This window comes from Stylophora pistillata, chromosome 4, assembly GCF_964205215.1.
Source record: "Stylophora pistillata chromosome 4, jaStyPist1.2, whole genome shotgun sequence".
NCBI classification, from domain to species: domain Eukaryota; kingdom Metazoa; phylum Cnidaria; class Anthozoa; order Scleractinia; family Pocilloporidae; genus Stylophora; species Stylophora pistillata.
In genome coordinates this window covers 8,236,361-8,251,675 of record NC_142522.1, presented here as the reverse complement: position 1 = coordinate 8,251,675, position 15,315 = coordinate 8,236,361, and the positions used below count along the sequence as shown (strand labels likewise).

The 15,315-nt window shown below is 42.5% G+C and overlaps 1 pseudogene; it reads left to right on the top strand.

Annotated features, from left to right (window-relative positions):
• Window positions 1-11,900: 11,900 nt before the first annotated feature.
• LOC148732254 (uncharacterized) lies at window positions 11,901-14,492 on the top strand (annotated as a pseudogene).
• Window positions 14,493-15,315: the final 823 nt, after the last annotated feature.

The window sequence follows — 15,315 nt, the reverse complement described above, 5'->3', positions numbered from 1 at the left end:
ATAAAGTACCATATCCGTTTCATATCAAGCTGGACGCCTCCGGTCCAGCCTTCTATTGTCCTTGAGAGCTACTTAGAAAATGTCACACCACAACTTGCAGAGATTACTGTATCTAAGCCAAATATACTTTGTAACGCAATGAGGTCACGGCTCTAAAATAGTTGAAAATAAACTCCGCCTTAAACCTCACAAAAGCAACACAACAACAACCATCATGAATAAGACAGAAAAAAAACTAAAAGAGGCCAAAGTGCAACTCGGCAACAGAGTCTACTTCAAACTTCCCAAATCACCGATAGTAAAAAACACGCAGGGAAGGGTTCATAAATGAGATCATTGACCAAATGCATCAGGCACACTGATTAGTCAGGGAGCATATGTCGTATGCCACCTATTTAGATGTATTACGTAAATAAAAATTTTTCGATTAAACCTTTCTCTTTACTTTCAATAACATCTGTTATTCATTCTGTCAGTAAAGTAAACACCGTCAGTTTTGTGTTTAGAGGCTTGCACGCGCCTAGCACAACAAAAACCGTGAATAATTTTTTTTCATCGTCTATTCTTTTAAGTTAACAATTATACTTTATAGTGAACAATTATACTTTGAAATCGAGGTGAATAGTGGCTGAATATTTACCGAGCCGCGAAGCGGCGAGGTAAATATTCCCGAAAGCCACTATTCACCGAGATTGAAAAGAATAATTGTTTTAGTATATACACACGTAGTGATCTCGACAATAATTAAAAGGAAGCCATTTAAAGGCAATTTCTGCTTCAGAAACTTTAGCGAAACGCGAGTTTACGCTCGCCATATTGTTTTTCACATTATCCACTCGCTCGGGGGTGTATATTGTTAAATAGCCCGAGATAGCGAACCAATCAGATCGCTTGAAACGCCAAGATCACTGAGTGTGTAAGTACTAATGATATATAGTTTTCAAGGGTTTCCTTGGGAATAGCGCGCGTAGGACAACTTTTTTTACAATAACCATAAACCGTAGGAAGTCGTCAATGAACGATATCAATATATACACCAACAACGGATCAATGGTAGCCAAGACAGTCATAACCTACAGAAGTTGAGGTAATCTGGTAATGGACTGAGAAAAAAAGTATGATCAGTATGTTATTATTTACGAAAAATTATTTTGTCGCTGCGTTACAATTTTCTCACCTCTCCAACAGCTCGAAGAGCGTCTCTACGAGCCCAAAATGAGGTGTAACGAGTGATGCATCGTTAGATATATACCTTGTTTCTCGTGAGCAAATCAGCCAACTGCATTTTATAACATAACCAAAGTAAAGCACGCGCTCTGACTGGTCAATTCAGGGTCCACCATTTGCTCATGGGTGTACGCTGGTGACGTTAGCAAATGTAAAGACTAGTTTTCCGCTCGCGTTTGTTTTTTTCTGGTCACGTAAGAGTTGTTATATAACAGAAAACTCCTTTGCTACAAGGTATCAATGTTACGTTATAAAAAAACAAATGGTAAACGCCACAGTGTACACTATTGAGTTAGGAGTCACCCTCGGCTATTGCCTCGCGCGACTCTTACACTTCTTTCGTGCTTAGCAACCTTCCGCGTGCATCCATAACTCATTGATCAGTATTGTGCGTTGTGGTGTTTACCATTTGTTAATTAATTTTGCTTTTTTTATTATCGACGAGAAAATTTACTGACAGAATAACTGCTTTTTATTCTTGTAACTTTGACGACGGCTACCTGGAGTCCTTCCATTCTTCAAGAGTATACCATTGAGGAGAGCAAACTAGATTCTACATGTAAGTATTGCAACCCAGTCATTTATTGCCTTTCGCCTCAAAACATAATTTAGTCACTTTTCTGGCTGTGTTAAGCTCCCCTATAGTTAATCGTTAACTGAAGGGCGACTTAAGTATTTGGATGGGACTCGCTAACAATTCAAGGTCCTTGCAACCAGCGATCGAAATGTTGTCAAAGCGAACGCTACGCTTAGTAAATCCATCTTGTGACTAAAGAATCAATACTCGAGCCAACCGTGATGAAATTCACACCTAGGATATGGACGTTGTTTCATATGATCACTAAACGACAGCCCCAACGTTCTCTCGCGCAACGAAGACGCCCGCGCTTTAAAGTTGCATGTGAGTCCTGTTTATCAAAACACTGTGTCTCTAATACCGCAAGTTTGCGCATGTGTCTGCCATCGGTTCTATCTCGGGTTCCGTTCGCGTTCAATTCTTTTTTTCATGTAATTTGGAGAACTGTGCGCAATTCAAGACCAATATATCCTCAAATGTAGTACCAGACAAATTTATGTGGAAGGGCTCTTCTTGTTGTCGATTGCCATGTTTACGCAGTTTTCATGTTGACCTAATAATACCTTCATTTATCACATGACCAGTCTTGGAAGATTCGTCGTGTTGCAGCTTTGACGTGGGTCATAATTTTGTCGTAGCTTTGACACGTGTCAAAATTTCAACTTCATCTCTTTGGCATACAGTTTCAGTGCAATTACGTTATTAAATATTTAAGTAATAACGAAAACGCCAGCATAAAAAAGGCATCGCCCTCTGACAATCAAACAACACGTTGTGGAGTGTCTTTTATTTACCTCACGATCAGTATGAAATACGTGGTGATATGTCTTCAGTCTATGCGCCAAGCTTCGTACCATGTGATATTCGGTTATAAACTAGACTGCTCCAGCGCAAATTTGTTGTGTCGGGTTTAAGTCGAGAATCAACAAAGCAAACCGCGGCACTGAATTTTGGAAAATGAGTTGGTTCTTGGCCAAATTATTTTCTCTTACTGGCTCGTTCGTTCCAACAGATACACGGGAAAAAGAAACTCTGAGGATAATTTGGTTTATAAAAATTTAGGTCAATTGGCCATCGTAGAGATTTTCTACCGCAGACGTTTCGAGTGTTAGCCCTTCGTCTATCTGACCCTATCTGCTTTGAGACCTTTTTGATACACTTTACAGTTAGCCCGCGAACTTTATCCTCTGCAGCAGGCGGGCCAAATACGCTTTCATCTGTCGTCCCTGGAAATGATGAAATCAATATCTGCTCGGCGTAAGCATTAATCTTATTGGCTACGTTACTCAAAATTGAAAGTTGAAAATTACCAGTTACACCTACGGATAAGCCTCTTGTAATGTTTTTGTAGAACATTTTCAAGGATTGATATTTGGAGTATTTTTAGGTTTACCTTGTGTTTTATTAAGTCTCGCCTTTTCGCCCCTACGTGCTATTTTGGTAGATCTACAGTTTTCATTATTTATTTTTAGTGTGTGCTTGAACTTGGCTCAGTTCTTACCGTGCTAGACATTTTAATCGCTTGTTATGGCTGAGGATAACTAGTTTGCTAGGCGGTCATGTTTGGGTTGGTAAAACTGACCTTGAGTTTTACCCACACTGAATATCCTGTTTTGGAAATTCCCACGGTCAGCTAACCCAAACATGTCTGTGATTTTTACATTAAATGAAAGGGCACTCCTCGCTGAAGTTAGAAGAGAAATAGCTGTGGTAATAGAAGGTAGTAGCAACAATAGAAGAGAAGAGAATAAAAAAAGAAAAGTATAGAGTCTTGGTACCTCTTGTTAATTCGCCAAGCGAGTGGTAAAAGTCCACAACAATGTCAAATTAACCCAGACGTATTATATAGCAGAAAACTGTCTTCGAGTGAACAATGAATGACACCGTCACTCGCTAGACATTCAGAAAACTTGTATTCAGGGAAGTTAGACTGGAGAAATAGGTACGATTCCGTCAAAGGATTTCCTATCTGTTTACTTCAAGTGTTCGAATGATGTCATTTCAATTGTTTCGTTTGTTCTCCCTTAATCAGGGTAAACCCAGTCTCGTGCTCGCACAGCGGGACTTTTGCATTGCTCGCAGTTCTATCGTTTAGTCCCTGAATAATTGCAATACAGAGTTTGTGATCAACTACCATTTCAGTTTTAACGTGTCGACCAAGTAAAAAGCAAACGGACGCAGCGATTGAGGTTCGCAGGGAAAGGACTTTTAATTATGGTTTTTCTTTTGACTTGGGGCCTCCTCTAATCTTGCGTGCGCCACTTTTTCATAAATTCTCCGCTGCCTGAGATCGCGTAGGCTCGATTCCCAGCCGCTGTTCGGGAACCGGAGCCGGCGCTCCTCCCCGAAGCTCCTCCTCCTCCTTCGTCTCTTCTCGGAGAGGAACGAAAATAACCGGACCCGAGAGAGCTGCGGAAATCGAGCCCAGAGATCGTGGGGAAAGCTATAGATAAAGCCTATTTACTACAGGACTTGAGATTGTTACCACACAGGCAGCCCAAGGGTACTGTGCATGATTTTCGGGTGTAAAGGTCATTAACAGGAATACCTAACAATTTAAGATAAAAAAAATTAAAAAAGAAATAAAGAAAAAGTAAAAAGGACAATTAAGCGAGAAATATAACGTGTCAAGTCTCCTTACCTTTTTTCCGTAGCTTCTTTGTCGCTTACCGTGCTTTTGGCGCTCTTTTGGCGACTTTCTTTGGAACGAGTGTTGTGCTATTAGAGATCTTAAGATCGAGGTTTGGCCATCTTACCGCAAACGGCAAACCGCGGTTTGCCGTTAGCGGTTTCACGTTAGCCGTCTGCCCATATTTGGGACTTAAGATTCGCGGGTGGCAGCACTGATGAATTATGAGAAATTAGTACAAAAACAAGATGGCTGCTGCCTGAAGGTGATTTGTGGATTCATGTGCTTGTTGGATTTTATTGATTACTTAATGAGAGCAGAACACTAAATTTTTGATCCTCTTTAAATTAGGCAAGACCGCAAAGATTTGCTTGACATTATACAGCTGGACGGTAGTAGTTCTGAAGGTTCGTTGTCGAGCAATGAAGATCTCGATTTCTTATTTCTTGAAGCAGCTTTGTATGCTTGGCCATCTGAACAGAGCCATTAAGGAAACAAAATAAGCATTCATGCTTTCACATATCATCGGAAATTGGCTTTTGTTTAACCTCAAAGTAATCCGACCGGCAAAACAGTTTTAACAACAAATAGCCGGCCGCCATGTTTGTTTTCATTCATTCGTCCACTTCTATTTTAGCTGAGAAATCGTCTTCAAAACTACGTTTCTAAGAGAAAGAATTCGATAATTAATAAGCGAGATAGTTCTAAAAAGTAATATTTCCTCTCAAACGTGGGATTTTGATGTTTTGGGTGCAAAAAAACCTTGCGGTAAATCACTTACCTTTAGAGCGTGGTCCAGCCGAACAAAACGTGAACCTGAAACTGCAAACCTGACAGCAAGGCACTGGTCACGTGCCTTCTTGACGTTCGCGGTTTGTGAGAAATTTGCCTAAAAACCTCGATCTTAAGGTCCCTATTATCCCTATTATTAGTAGCACAACACGCGTTCCAATAGCATTCTAACTTAGCTTTCTGTTATTACTTTCACAGCTCTCAGTCAACAAAGGTTAATGGCGGCAAGATTGACAACGAGGTACCTCTTTTGATTCGTCGTAACTGTGGTCACGGCGCCTCACCTTTGTTTTACATCCACTTCCTTTGTACATTGTTTTCCATTTTCAGTTATTCCGTGTATATTTGTTATTTTATTAGGTTCGCCAGTCATTTTTGTCGTGTCACATTTCATATTTTCGTGTTCATTTAATGCATTGTTTCTATTGTTTGGTATAGCTTTTTCTGCCGTAGTTTTCTTGTCGCCGTTGTCATTATGTTTTAGTCGTCGTAGTCGCCACGTAATCTTGTAAGTTTCATTATTTTGTCCGTCATTTTTCCTGTTTTATTTGTATTTCGTTTTGCTTTCCAGTTCTGTATATTTAACTTGTTTATGTATATTGGCTTTTAGCGAATCGCCAGTAAATAGTGCGAATTTCGGATTTGTGGATTTCGACTACAGTAACAATCATTTGTGTCTTTATAATCCTATCACTTCGGTTGTTTACCTCACCCAGGTATGTTTGATCGAGGAATTTGCTCTTTTAAGAATTAAAATTAGAGAGATTTAGCATCGCGTTTACGTGAAACGGCAAACGTCAGCTTGCTCTTTCACGTTTCGCGTAAAACAGCGTGAACCTTGCTGCTTTAGCTCTGCGTGAGCTAACGTCATAGTGGATTTGAAGACGCCTTGTATGAATTGCAAGGAATAGTTTTAGTACCCTTTTCCTGGCACTTAACTTCTACTCTGTGAGAGAAAAAGTAAAGAAAATCTTACATACACGGCAAACGCGAGACTGGTTACCTTCACGTAGAAACAGCAATGCGCAACCGGCAAACGTGAAAAAATGGCGGGAAAACAAGGTCAGATGATCACTCTTGCCGTTCCGCGTTTCACGTAAACACGGTGCTAAATCTCTCTATTGAATGGTAGCAGCCGTGCCTGTCGTGTATTCCGAATAAAAGGCCAGGAACACAGTAACCAGATCAAGATCGCGGAAGAACTGTTTTTAATCGAAAAAGCAGAAAACCTCGTGTACAATAGCAAATATGGAAAACAGGTCTCGTGACACTAGCTTCTACGTAGAACAGGGAAACCAAAATTAGGAAAAATCTAACAATTTCCTCCCTTTTAAGACTCAATAATACACGAAAGAAAAGAAAGGAAAGAAAGAATAAAACAAAATCCAAGAAACAAAGTTCAAAGTATCTAGATAACATGTTGGTACTGTGACCACAGAAAAGAAACAACACAGTTCCCTCTAGCCGCAAACATAGTCCTTCAACTTAGGAGGTGGTTTAACCAAACGACCGGCACGGGTGGTAATCAATTCAGGTTTCGGATCTAGTTGATGACTTTGTGGTTCTGGAGGGGAAAACTCCCCAATGGGCGTCACAGCCAAAGGTGGTGCATCCTTCCACTCAGTCTCCATAGCTACAGGCGGCGTGCCATGTTCGACCTCCTCCGCAACAGCACAATCATCAATCGTTTCCGCGTCAGGTGGGCAAAGGTCGCTATCCCGTAGCTGCTCGACATGACGTTTCCAGGTTTGGTCATTTACCTTCACTTTGTACAGAACTGGACCCGTTTGTTCAATGACGGTGCCACGCGCACCCATTTTGGACCTCTGCGGTAGTTGCGGACCCATACGTTCTGGTTTTGGTCAAAAGACTTCAAAGTGCGGTCATTGGACTGGAGCAACTTCTTGTTGACTTTCCTTGTAACATCCGGCTTAATCAGGTCCAACCTTGTCTTAACATTCCGACCCAGGAGAAGCTGTGCAGGGCTAAGCTCAGTAGTGGCGTGTGGCGCTGATCGATAAGCTAACAGGAACCTATCAAGCTTGTGTTGCAGGGTTCTACTGGACTTGTCAGCCTTAACTCCTTTCTTGAAACTCTGTACTAATCTTTCCGCCTAACCATTGGTTGATGGATGGTAAGGTGCACCAGTGACATGCTTTATACCGTTCGCACTTGTAAATTTCCTAAAGGTTTCAGACGTGAACTGTGGACCATTGTCTGACACCATCTGGTCAGGGAGTCCCATGCAGGCAAACAAAGAGCGCAGCGTGCTAACGGTTTCTTCAGCAGTGGTGATCTCCATCACGAAATTCTCCGGCCACTTGCTGTGGGCATCGATCACTACCATGAGCATCTTTCCCTCGACTGGTCCGGCAAAGTCAATGTGCAGTCTTTGCCAGGGAAGGGAAGGGTACTCCCATCGATGCAGGGGTGCACGGCTGGATTATTTGCCAACTCCTGACATCCCTCACAGTTTCGGACGGCCCCTTCTATGTCCTTGTCAATGTTTGGCCACGAAACAAAACCCCGGGACAAACCCTTCATCTTGACCATACCAATGTGACCCTCGTGAAGCGTTTCCAAAACTCTCTCTATCAGTTTGGCTGGGACGAGTACTCTACTACCCCACATTAGAACCCCATGATGAATTGTGATTTCGTTACCGCGATGGGCATAGGGAATGAGCTCTGGGTGAAGTTCGGTTCCTTGCTATCCTGACTGCACAAGCTCCAGAACACGGGAAAGTACTGGATCCCTACGGGTCTGCATTCTCAAGTCGTGCTCTATAACGGGGAGGGCCTCGACAACGGTGGTATGGAATGTTTCAACTTCATCGGGCTTGTCAGCGGGTGCTGATGGTTGGAGTAGGCGAGATAAACCATCACAATTGGCATGTTTCTTGGTACCTCGGAACTCGATATTGTATGAAAAAGCTCCTAGGAAGAGGCACCAACGTTGAATCCTTGCTGCTGCCGTGACTGGCACAGCCTTCCCGGGGTCCATTATGTACTTCAAAGGCTGATGGTCGGTGACCAAGGTGAAGTAGCGACCCTCCAGGTACATTTGGAACTTCTTTACACCCCAGACCAAAGATAGTGCTTCTTTCTCGATTTGTGAGAACTTTTTCTCTGTTTCGGACAGGGACCGGGACGCATAAGCGATAGGACGCTCTACTCCCTCAGCGGTACGGTGTGACAAGACCGCTCCCAGACCATACGAGGAGCTGTCTGTGGAAAGAACTAGTGGTGAGTCAGGGTCATAGCGCATCAGAACCCTATCCTGTAGCAACATTTCTTTCACCACAAGAAAACTAGCTTGTTCCGCAGCTCCCCACAACCACTTCACGTCTTTCTGTAATAGCCGATGAAGTGGAGCAAGATGAGTGGCCAGATCGGGCAAGAATTTGGCGTAATACTGGACCATACCAAGAAAAGCACGCAGTTGAGTAACATCCTGAGGTTTCGGCATCTCAGTGATAGCCTTTACTTTCTTTGGAGATTGATGCAGTCCTTCTGCAGAGATGACATGTCCTAGGTACTCCACGAAGCTTCTAAGGAATTTACACTTTTCTCGGTTGGCTTTGAAACCATACTCTTCCAGCCTCTTCAATACTGCGACTAACCGCTCAAGGTGTTCCTCTATGGTATGGCCGGTTATAATGATATCATCCAGGTAACAGAAGACCCCTGGTAGTCCTTGCAGGATCTGATCCATGGCTCGCTGCCAGATGGCTGGCGCCGAAGTTACACCATAAGGAAGGCGCTGGTACTGGAACAAACCACGGGTTGTGTTAATGGTGAGGAAAGGCCTAGAGTGCTCCTCAACCTCCATTTGTAAGTAAGCCTGACGCAGGTCAATGACGCTGAACAACGTTCCCCCACCTAGGCTGGCGTAAATATCATCAATGCGGGGAAGTGGGTACTCGTCTACCTCCAGCTGTGAATTTATGGTCACTTTGAAGTCACCACACACTCTTACACTGCCATCCTTCTTCACAGGTGTCACAATTGGAGCAGCCCACTCACTAGTAGCTACCTTCTTTGTAACTCCTTCAGCTCCCAGCTCTCTCAATGCTTCGTCCACCGCTGGTTTACGAGCCAGCACCACTGGGCGGGCTTTCCAGAATCGAGGCCGGGCATCCTCTTTCACTTGGATCCGTGCTTGGATATTCTTCATCTTGCCCAAACCTTCAAAGAAAACATCTCCATGCTTACTCAGGACATCTTCCAGGCATGGAATGGTGTCGGATGTTTCCAGACGAAGTAAGGGCCAGTCCAGATGGATAGATTCCAGCCATTCTCTGCCAAAAAGGGTGGGTCCCTCATTCTTCACTACATATATGGGAAGTTCCTTTGATTGTCCCTGACACTGCACAGTCACATGGCAAAGCCCCATAGGCCTCACTGACTCTCCTGTGTATGTGCGCAGCTTCAAGGAGGTCCTCTTTAAAGGAATGTGGCGGTGGTAATCCAAATACACCCTCTCACTCATGACTGACACCACTGAACCTGTATCCAGCTCCATAGTTACTGGGCGGCCTTCAAGGTAGATCTTAAGTGAAATGGGCTTTTTGTTTTTAAAGTCTGAGACATGGTATAGGTTCCCAAATTCTCCATCACTTTCTTCGGAATCATCACCCTCCATGACATTTATTCCAGCCTCAGTCATCTGTGAGGTGGCCTGTCTCTTCCTACATGCTCTCTGTGTATGTCCAATTATGGCACAATGAAAACAGCGTTCTTTCATGAAGGGACACTTTTGTGAGTTATGTGACCCTGAACAGCGGTAACAAGGTTTAGACTTCTTACTGTCCTTACCCCGGGGACCCTCGGCCTTAGGTGGTGGCTTGGATATGGCTTGTTCTTCCCCAGTTTTGACAGTGTCAAGTTTATTGATTGGGGCGCCTGGCCCTTGTTCTCCCTGAAGCACCTAAACATCTTTATTAGCCTGCTCAATGGCCAAACACTTTTGAACCGCAAGATCAAAAGAAAGGTCGGCGAGTTTTACTTTCAGCAACTCCGTAATCATCTTCGAGTCGCGGATACCTGAAACTAATCGGTCACGAAGGCGCTCGGTTCGCATGGCCTCTCCAAACTTGCATTCTGTGGCCAAGTGCTTCAGAGTGGCTACATAATGACTAACTGACTCACCGGAATTCATACCTCGCAACCAGCGCTGATCTTTCAGGTTTCAGTTGTTCCCGCATTCGCTCCACGATGATCTCATAGGTAATGGCGTTATCTTTCAGTTGTGCGGGGGCCACTAAATCCTTCGCCAATTGGTAAGTTTCCACCAGAAGGTTCGTCTAAAGTACGGCCTTCATTGTTTTAGGTTCCTTGATTCCATTTGCAAGAAAGTAAAAATCCAGTTGTTCGGTGTAGGACTCCCAATCCGCTCCCACCACAAACTTTGTCACTTTGCCGATGGCTTGACTCGTGTTAGTGCTCGGTGCTTCGTCCGGCATAATTTTTTTCCCGTGTCTCTGTCCCTTTTTGGACGTGATTGTACGACCCACTCTTGTTAACCGCTTGTGCTTGATCAAGGGTATCCTATCCTCGTCGCCAGTTGTTGTGTATTCCGAATAAAAGGCCAGGAACACAGTAACCAGATCAAGATGGCGGAAGAACTGTTTTTAATCGAAAAAGCAGAAAACCTCGTGTACAATAGCAAATATGGAAAACAAGTCTCGTGACACTAGCTTCTACGTAGAACAAGGAAACCAAAATTAGGAAAAATTTAACAGTGCCTACTTGTACATCAACTTCAAGTGAGAAATGTAATTGTGGTGAATTAATGAGAAATTGTTCTGATATGAATGGTAGAATATTACTTCCTCATAAGTTAAAACACTGTGAACAATTAGAGATTATAACAGTGTGTATTCTCTTGTTGTGAATTATTAACCGAAGTGAAGATGAATAGTGGTGGACACTTACCGAGCCGCGTAGCAGCGAGGTTTGGTACCGACACTGAGATACTAAATAATTGTTTTGGTATATAATACACAGAAACCGAAAAAAACTTAGTCTACTTCTGTCAATATACCCAACAAAATGATCGGAAATTAAGTTGTAAATTGTAAACATGTGTGGTGTACAAAAATAGAGGTTGTGCCAATAATATTGTAAATTTTCAAAAAATCTTCTTACGATGATCAAGAACGGCTCGTCAAAGATTTCCTCTAGTCGCCGTATATTCTTATCATCAACCATTTTTTTTCATGAGTATAATATAAATACCGTAATTCTCAACCGATGGAACCACATATTTTAGGTAATTCGCAGCGGCAAGGCTCCAGTTCGAATGTTTTAGTTCTAGTTGAGGTTTTACGGTAGCAATGCTCAAATGCCCAGTGGGAACCGTTTCTCGAAGGTTCTGTTAACTTAACGGGCCCGTAAAGATGTTAAAAGTTGTTCATATCATAAAAGAAAACTTTGAGCTTGAGAAAAAAAATAAACAGGACAAAATGCAGGACAAGACAGGGTGCCAGAACCTACTTCTCAATTAGTTAAAATTTGATTCTAAGCTATGGCTTCGGGCCTGTTAAGTTACTGAGACTTTCGAGAAAAGGGACCCAAACGCCCCTTTTGTCCACCATGATACCAAAACTAGAAGATAAGATGTGAGACGGAAACTTATTACCTCTTCAGATATATCGGGGCCCCACTTGAAGCAATGACAGAACGGGAGAAAACTGAAACCTCGCTGAGAGAATCCTTTGGAAAGGAACTTCACGAAATCCACTCCCAACTGAAATATCTCCTAAATCATAAAAGTATACCCTCACCAGAACTTGTTAAAAAAGTTCGAGAACTGGCAAAGCACTTTGAAGGCACATCAGAAACTACCACTCTAAATAGTGAAATAAACAGCAAAAGTTTGGAGGCGTGTCCTGAAGAGTACAGAGGAAGTAAATTTGGTTATCCGTTCTATGCCAACGGCTGGTTTCTCACCAACTGTACCAATGCCAAACCCCTGAGAGCTGTAATAAGTATTTTAATAAATACCGTTGCATATCCTCAGAAAGATGAGAAACACATTCGCAATGTATTAAAAGGTATCAATGATACCTACCCAACAGTTCAAGTTTATGTAGCAACTCGTAGTAACGATATCGTGGAAATGACCAAAAGGTACGAAAACTTTGACGTGGTAAAAGTCGATGAAAATAATGTAGCAAGAGTGTGGATCACACTCAAAAGGTAAAGCTTCCACTCCTTATTTACTGGCTGCACGTGATGTGGTTCACTTTTCTTGGTTCACTCAAATAGAGAGACAAATTCGAGTGGTTAGTCAGATACCAAATGTTCGAGGTGCCGGGGGAGCATTTCGGAATATTTCTGGTCATTGGAAAGCAGGATGTATGCAAACCAAGCTACTAAACTACGTACTGAAATATCAAGAGGGCTACTATCACTCACAAAATTCGTGCATGTTTTGTGATTATCTGCAGGGACCTTTTGTTACAAAAACAGATTTGTTTAAGCTTGACGAAAGTCTTCCAAACGAAGTGATATTTGAAGACTGGTTCTAGCGCATTAGAAAGGATGGCCACCAAGTTATGACCTGCCCCGATGCTATGTATGTCGCTTCAGATTACACTTCGTATTCCAAAAGCACCAAAAAAGATGTCTGGACACCTTTGGCAAGAAAGTGGGTATTAAGCGGGTACTATTGCCCCAGGGGGTCAAATTTTTATTCTCTTGCGACGAAATTGGCGTCTCTTGCAGGATAACTCACGAACTACTCCCAATTTGTTGCCTGGAAGAGTATGCGAATACATTAGTAATCCTTCAAAAGTTTTGTAATGGGCGAAATATTTCATTTGAACTTGAATCTGGTTCTGTTCTTGGTGGTGTGAGGTTCAATGGTCTTCTCCTGTATGACGCCGAGGGAGACTTCGTCATGTTGTCAACACAAATTGAATTATTCAGCAAAGAGGAGACAAAACAGTATTTTCGGAGTTACGGTATCTCCCTCTACGGGTTTAAACCACCACATTTTGACAAAGGAATGAAAAAGTTAATTCATGGTTACACGAACATTGGTTTCCGTGGTTTTTACTTCGAAGTCTGGGGTTTGTGGAGTTTAACGAATTTGCACCAACCCCCACCGGGGCTACGAAACCCTGAATCGTTCAGCAAAGCAGATATAAGAGGTAACTGGATAAACAAGGCATTCAGTCCTGGTTGGTATGCGAGGGGTCGATATGGAAGAGAAGTTCTCAAACATTCCCAGTCCTGGATAAAACTAAGACTTAGCACCAGTTGGGAGGAATACAAACCTGGCAGCTTCATGCCGTGCAATAGACCAAAGCATCACTCATGTTTAGACAATATGCTCGGCGATGGTAATATTCCTTTCTTTGAAGATTAACTGACCCTGTTTCCGTTGTATCCTTCCGTGCGTTTCCTTAAGAGGTAACCCACAGACGCACTTCAACGCCGAACCGTCAGCTAAAATTATGCAACTTCGTACGGTACAACGCGATGCAATCCCGCATTTAAATTTTGTGTGCCAGTAGATGGTCCTTTTATCTCTTGAAAAATAATAAAATCTTGTTATGTTGTTACGTTTAAGTCTGAATGGTGACCCGTCGAAATTTAGTACTTCGCGTCTTTTTCACGGAGGTAAAATAAAGGTCAACTTCAGTGGCCAGGATGAAGAGGTCTGCTATGTATACTTACAAATCTTAATATACATCATCTTAAGCTTTATCGTGAATGGTTGAATGGTTTGAACGGTTTATTCGAAACCTTAGGCTGAATTGCTAAGGTTTACAATGTTATTAAGGTTGAGATGGACGTCAGCATTATCAGGCGCCTCTGGCAGCCGCTTTAGTCCTTGTAACGACCTCAACTTTCCTCCCACACATCTCACCCCAGGGCAGGGGAGGACATCCATCACACAGTAATCTTGTGCGTGGGAAATTAACGTCTCCTACCCCTAACCCTGCAGAAGACGGGACCTTTATTTATTCGTCCTTATCCGAGAAGACTAGAATATCTATCCATTTCTTGATATTATAGAAAGGTAGGAAATTCTCCTCAGTTATTTTAAGACCATGATTATTGGTCTGGCCGGAGCTCGAACCCTCGACCTCCCGCACAACACAATCCGGCGCTCTAACCAATTGAGCTAACCAGGAGGCGGTTTATCCTTTTGTTTTAATTCCTCCAACTCTATCTTGGCCCGCCATAAGCGGCATGTCCAGGTTTAAAAGGAGTTTGGGCTATTTTTGTCCAAAATGCAATGTGAACCCCTGAACAGCTGTCACGACCTATTTAAAGGCCTTTAAAAAGGTCTTATTTAAGCTTTTTCCTTGTAGTTTAATTCCTTTAAGTTTCTTTCTTGGCTCGCCATAGGCGTGGCGTCTAGCTTGAAAAGAGTTCGGGCTGAAATGACAAAAAATGTAGTGGGATTCGTTGAACGGTTGTCACGCAAGAGGTTAGAATTGTACCTTTAACAACAGCAGCATCCTCCGACCTCTTACTTTGTATTATGAAAATTGCAGATTTTTCTTCCAAGGAATCCTCTACGCAGCTTCAAAATAGGTATATGTAAAAGATGGAATGCCTAGAACAAACAACTCAAAATGACCAAATACATTGCTTTGTATGCTTTGCAAATACCTTTTCGTCATTTACATGAAATTCAACTTCACCGTTTACACATTATGACGGGTGAAACAAGAAAATAAGAAAGAGTAACAGTGAGAGTGGCATTGAAAGTGACTGCAACATTGTTAGAGACAATGCCAGTGACAGTGACATTGAGTTTAGCAATGACAGTTACATTGAAAGTGATAGTTAGAGTGGCAGTATAGATACATAGAGGGAGACATTAGCAGTGACTGGACAATGAAAGTGACAGTGATATTGAGTTTAGAAATGACAGTTACATTGAAAGTGATAGTTAGAGTGACAGTATAGAGACATAGAGGGAGACATTAGCAGTGACTGGACAATGAAAGTGAGAGTGACATTCCCACTGACAGTGGGAGTAACAGCAAAAGTCATTGAGACAAATACAGTGACAATGACAGTGACAGCAACAGTGACTTTGATAGTGAAAGTGACACTTAAATTGG